The sequence below is a fragment of the Ailuropoda melanoleuca genome, chromosome 9 (assembly GCF_002007445.2).
Source record: "Ailuropoda melanoleuca isolate Jingjing chromosome 9, ASM200744v2, whole genome shotgun sequence".
Taxonomy (NCBI): Eukaryota; Metazoa; Chordata; class Mammalia; order Carnivora; family Ursidae; genus Ailuropoda; species Ailuropoda melanoleuca.
The window spans coordinates 7,043,672-7,049,845 of record NC_048226.1 but is presented as its reverse complement, the minus strand read 5'-3'; the positions used below and the strand labels follow the sequence as shown (position 1 = coordinate 7,049,845).

The following is a 6,174-nucleotide window of genomic DNA, read 5'->3' as shown; positions in this document are numbered from 1 at the left end:
ACCCGCAGCCGCGCGGCCGCCCGCCCGCCCGCTCCACGCCTCGCGGCCCGGCGCCGGCTCGCCGCAGCCAAGGGGAAACCGAGACGGAAGGGAAAAAGTTGCAGTTGGGATTGAGAGGGTCTGGGCTGGGGAGGGGGAGTTGGCGAGCTGGCTGCGCGACGCCGAAAGGCGCTCTCCTTTCCACTTTTTGGCCCTCGCGCTGCCCGGTGTTTTGCTGCAATCCGGACCGCGAGAGGAAGTGAAATGGACGCGGCCGAGGTGACCGGGGAGTGCTCCCGAGCCTGGGTGGGGGGCACGGGCTCGAAGGCGGCGACGGGGGGTGCGGGAGCGCACGGGAACCGCAGAGAGGCACCCGGAGCCAGGGACGGGGGCCGCGGACGCGCGGTCCTCCGTCTAAATGACACTCATTTCTGTAATCGAGAGTCCAGGAACTGTGATCGGCTGGGAAGGGACTGAGGGGCACGGCCGGGTTGGTCCCCCCGCGCCCCCTGCGCCTTCTTGGCGGTGGGCTTTGCTTTCAGTCCCGGGCACGCAGGGACCGGGGAAGGGAAGAACCAGCGCAGAAAGGGCTGCGCTGGGGAGCCGAGGTGGCCCCGGTCGAGCGGTGCGTGCGAGAGAGAAATGGCTGGGAAATTGAGATGCAAGGGGCATTTTTTGGCAAGCAGGCCAGCACCGTCAGAGGCCGGCTTCTTGGGATCGGCCCTCGGGTGTGCAGCTCTGGCTGCCCGGTGAGGGGGCGGGCGGGCTGCTTTCCCCCGGATTCGGGGGCGCAGAACCTCCCTCCTTCCCTCCCACACAAGCACCCCTTCCTGGTAGGGGCGCAAAGCAGGTGCAGCCTTCGACGCGAGCTCAGATCCCGTCGGGAGAAGAGAAAGGTCCCCGCTTTTTGCCTTGGTAGGGTTTTGGTTTTCTTTTTTCTTTTTTCTTTTTTTTTAATAAAACGTCAAAATGCCAAGTGTGAGATGTTTGCTGAGAAAACCAGAGCATTCACTGTCGGAAAGGAAAAGAAAGGGTTAGGGAAGTCCGAGCAGGCAGACACACTACGGCATTCACACGCAGAAGAAAGCAGGGCTCTCCTCCCCGATCTTGGATGAGGGCAGGCGAGGAAGCGAATACGCTGAATTCAACTGCATCCAGCATCTGAAAGGCTTCTCCCCCGCCCCCCTATGGATTCCGATGCAGGTCATGCAACTTGCAGGCAAGATGGGGGAAGGGGTATGCCAGTGCCACCCGCCCACCCCAGGCGCAACCACAGACAGACCAGGCGCCTGCGAGTGCCACTGTCGCTGTGAGTAAACTTGGAAGAAAAAAAAAGGGAAAGAAAGGAACATGTCTATAAAAGGCAGTTTTCCCGACTTTCCCTTACGTTCTCTGCCTTCTCCTGGCCTCGGGGAGATTTTTACCCCCTTGTTGCCATTGTGGCCTGGTCGCCAGACTGGCATTTTGCCCTCCCACCAGCAGGAGGGGACAGAGAGTGGAGACCTCCTTCGTCTGGCAAACCAGTTCCTACTGGCCCCAGGCCAACTCCTGATACCCTTGGTCCACTGGGAACCTCCCTGCCCTTAAAGTGGCCCTCTGAGAGTGGCCCGGGGAATACCTACTTGAGAGCCTGGGAAACTGAGGCAGAGTCAAAGGTTGGCCTCTCACAGGAGGTGGCAGGTGGCAGCAGAGACCCACAGAGAACCTTTCTCAGACCACTCCAGCAAAAGGCAGGGAATGCCAAATGGATTGGCCCCAGCACTTCTCCAGCCTGGAACTAAAATAGTTGTATCCAGATGATGCCCAGCCCACTTTTGCGGGAGAGAGAGAGAAACGATTTTTAACATTTCCAGCCCAGAAGGGGATGGGTCTGTAAGTCAGAACAAATAAAAAACTTTAAAAACCCCTTTGGAGATGATAAAAATGCACAGATGAGGCAAGGGGGGCCTAATAGGACAAGAAGGCTTTCATCCTAACAGTAAAACGGAATTAAGATGGGATGTTACATTTATGCTGGAGCTTTGGGCCTGAGCAGGAAATGGCAGCTTAAGAGGAGGGAGGCCCTTTTCAAAGCAGATCCTAGACTAGGAATGGAGAGAACAGAGTTCTAGTTCCGACCGAAGCCTCTGGGCCTCAGCTCTCACGTCTGTAGGATGACTAGGTTGGACCTCACTCTCCAAAGTTAGGCCCTCTGACCAGCAGCATCCACATCACCTGGAGGCTTGTTCGTCTGCAGCATCTCAGGCCCCACCCCAGACCTACTAAACCAGAATATCTGTTTTAACAAGCTCCCTGGGTGATTCATAAGCACACTGCAGTTTGAGAAGGACTAAGATGACTCCCAGAGTCCCTTCCAGCTTGAACATTCTCTGATTCTATACAGACCTGGGCTGGAGAGACTTAGAAAAGAAACGGAACCCATAGCGTGGATTCTCAGAATATTATTCAGTGGGGGGTAGGGGGAGGAAGCAGGTATGTCAGGTGCAAGCACCTGACTCTCGAAGTTTCACTACAAGCTCAAAAATGGGCTCACCCCACCCAGAAAAATAGACTCTTGCTTCAATACTTCTTAACCCCAGAGATAGGCCAGATTTGGTGGAGAAAGCAGGAGAAATTGTCCATTGTACATGCCCTCCTCTTGGTCAGTAGGGGTCCAGAGCATTTGGGGTGTCTTGTCTCCTTGGTAAGAATGTCCTGATTAACAAGGAATAATGCCTGACACATAATGGTTCCCCATCTGTGGCTATCACTGGTCCTAGAGAAATCAGGACCCAGCTCAGCATCCTGCCAACGCCGATTATCCCTCCCAGGTCTTGCTGCCAGCTGCAGTCTAAGAAATGAAGAAACTTAGCAATGCAGCCCCGGGGCTCACCAGTCAGAGTCAGGAGTGGCCAAAGTGTTTCAAACAGAAACGAAAGCTTGAGAAACCCTTTACAGCTGAGCATCTGCCTTCTGGTACCAAGGGTTTGGAGAAGGTGAGAACCCAAGATTTGGATATGGTCCCCCATCAGACAGGCCGGAGTGGAGGCTGCCTCCCAGAGCACAGTGGTCCAACCTTCCCGACACCCACAGAAACTGAACATATCTCATCCCAAAGGCATGTTCCAGCCATGTGAGCACCTGAGATTTCTCCTTGACTATTTATAAGGTAGCCCCAAAGCCAGAATTCCTTGCCATCTAGGCACGGAGGAAGGAAGTGGAGTCTCAGGAGCATACAAATGTAAGCAGCCGACCCGGGAGCCATCGTCCCAGCACCTGCCCCCACTTCAGACCTCTGCGGGCCTGCCGGTTACAGGTCTGCCTTTCTAACACAGCCGCATCATCTTTTCCAAAGACGCCACACTCCTAAGGAGTAGCCATGTTACGGGGATGCAGGCCAGACCCCCGACACTTGGGATTCACCCACCGTGCTCTACTGCTATGGTGTCAGCCGCAGTCCAGGAGCTGTGCTGCCCAACGTTCTAGTCTAAGCAGAAATGAGAACTTCGGCCCCAACTCAGCTGCGGAAGGAACTGTGGTACTGAAGATGACCCAGGGAGTAAAGAGGAGACAAAGGGAAAACTGTACCCCAAACAACCTGCTGTTGCAAAGAGCTATTGGAGCTGTCAGATGTGGACTTGGGTGAGAGAAAGAAGCCTGTTTGCTGGGTGGTCTGAACTCAAGATGTCAGGGGGGAAAGTCATGGCTAGTGGCTGGGAACATGTATCCAGAAGACCAAGAGCCAAGGAATAAGGGGTCACAGCTCCCTCCTTGGCTCCTGGATAGGGAAAGCCCATCTATAAAAAGGGACAGTCGAGACCAAGGTGTCAAAGGAAGCAGGAAGATCTAAGGACAGGAGGTCCAACTCAGGAGCCCGACTCGAGTCCCAAGGTCTTGGGCATGCACCTGCCTGGAGGTTGGAGCTACCTGCCAGAGGGGATAGAGCCCCTTGCCTCTAACTCCCGTCCATTACAGATTTTCAGAGGGATACCTAGATTCTCCTGTGCCGCCCTGGTGGGAGTGACTGGAGGGGGCCTGGGGGTCCTCACCAGTGATGCCGCCCAGGTGATCCTCGACTTACTCTGCTTACCCTGGATGATAGATTCACAGAATCTCTGGGCTGGAAAGGACTCTCAAGCCCAAAGACCTGCAACCCCGCTTGATGCACAAATCCTCTCAATGTCATCCCCAAGTGCCCAGTCTGTCCCTGCTTGAACACCTTCAGGGACAGGAGGCTCATACCACCCCAGGCTTCCCAATCTGTCCACAACCAGCTTTATTCCTTGGACAGCCTTCTGTTGGAAATAGTGAAACCAATGTCCTTTAAACAGCCATCCTTCGTACTAATACTACTACCTAGAACCCCAGGGAAAAGTCTAGTCTCTTCTCGACAAGCCAGTCAGGAGGCTGCCCACTTCTCATTTCTTCTCTGAGCAAAGTGTCCTCAGTTCCTTCCCTCTGCTTCCAAAGCCCAGTTTTCTAATCCTTCCCCACTATGGTCATTGGTAATACATTCAGGATTGTCAATGGCCCCTGTAAAGTATGGCTCCAAATCAGGCAGGCTGCAGGGGCTGTGACCTCGGGTACAAGAGAGTAGGCAACTCTAAAGGGACTAAACATGGTTTCATGTAATATACCCATGGAGATGAATTCGCCACCCAATAGCGTTTGAACCTGGGCAAGGCACTTAATCATCCTTGCCTCAGTTTCCCCATCTGCAAAATAGGGGTTCAACGGGGCCTAACTCACCAGCTGGTTGTGAGATAACATAGTGAGGCACCTTGAACAGAGCCTGATACACAGTAAGCATTCTGTGTGTGTTAACTCTGTTATTCCACTTTTGAGGTACACAGAAGGCTTTATGGCTTAGGCTGGGAAGCCCCGGGACCAGTTATCCAGCAACAGCCAAACACGCTGTCACCCTAAAGCTCATCCCCCACACACAGGAAGCAGCACCCCCTAGCAAATTACTGCGTGGGGCTGAGCTGTTGGGGCACACCCATGGATGTTCTCAGCTGCACTTCCAGACCCCGGAGTTGCCAGCAGCCAGGAAAGGTCCCAGGCCTGGGTGCCTGGGGAACAAGACGCTGGGCGCTGAGAAGCAACCCCACGGGACCTCCCTGGTTCTCTTGCCAGCTTCTTGCTCCTTTGGGGATGGGGGCAGCTAGCTTCCGTCTGCCCAGGAAGTAACCCCTGCTGACTCACCACCACTGGCTGCGAACAGTTGGGCCAGGCTGGAACTCAGCGTCACACCATTCCCGGTCCTGCCTGGCGGTGGGTTCCCCGCCACGTCCACTGCAGCTTCTGCAAAGAGCAGGGTCGAGGGCACTCGGCTGGATTCAAGGAGTAAAATCCAGGTGGTAGGAATCACTGGGCTTCTGGGGAGCCAGAGGGGCGAGCCCCCAGAAGGCATCAGAAGAGTCTTTGAGCATGGGTGGCCTAGGAGGACTGCACCCTCACACCCACCCTCCATCATAGACACATCCCTTTTACCCCTTGTAAGTGGGTGTCGCACAGTAACTTACACACACACAATACCCAGCCATTCACCTGTTCACTGGCCAGAGGGCAGCCAGAGGGAACTGAAATTGACAAGGTGGGAGCTGAAATGGGGGGGAGGGGGCTGAAATCCACAAGGTGGGGCAGAGCCCTCTAGGTGACTTTTTTTTTTTTTTTTAAGATTTTATTTATTTATTCGACAGAGATAGAGACAGCCAGCGAGAGCGGGAACACAAGCAGGGGGAGTGGGAGAGGAAGAAGCAGGCTCATAGCAGAGGAGCCTGACGTGGGGCTTGAACCCATAACGCCGGGATCACGCCCTGAGCCGAAGGCAGATGCTTCACCGCTGTGCCACCCAGGCGCCCCTCTAGGTGACTTTCTGATTCCCAAAGGGATGTTCTTCCCCCCCAACCGGCTTTTAATATGTTAAGTTTCTTGAGAACAAAGACCTTGTGTGTTTTATGTACTGATTTGCCAGCTCCTTGAACAGTACTGAGAACATAACAGATGCCCTATATATATATTTGTTAAGCAAACCCCTGCACTTTGAAACCATTCACCACATTGTAAATAAGGGTTCAGTGTCCGTCTATAAAGCACCAAGAGGGTCAGGACCTGTATCCCTGCTGTTCATTCTGTTCTCCCCAGGGCCTACCTCTGTGTCAACACTAGAGTGGATATCACATATTCTGGAGGTGATTTAATGTACCCTTTTGC

The 6,174-nt window shown here is 54.2% G+C and overlaps 1 protein-coding gene across 1 annotated transcript in view; it reads right to left on the bottom strand.

The window, feature by feature from the left end:
• NTRK3 (neurotrophic receptor tyrosine kinase 3) overlaps nt 1-5,181 on the bottom strand; it is a 388,753-nt gene extending 383,572 nt beyond the window's left edge. The window contains exon 1 of the mRNA XM_019799995.2: nt 5,164-5,181. The gene's annotated coding sequence lies outside the window, so the exon portion shown is untranslated. The remainder of the gene's footprint in view (nt 1-5,163) is intronic.
• Nucleotides 5,182-6,174: the final 993 nt, after the last annotated feature.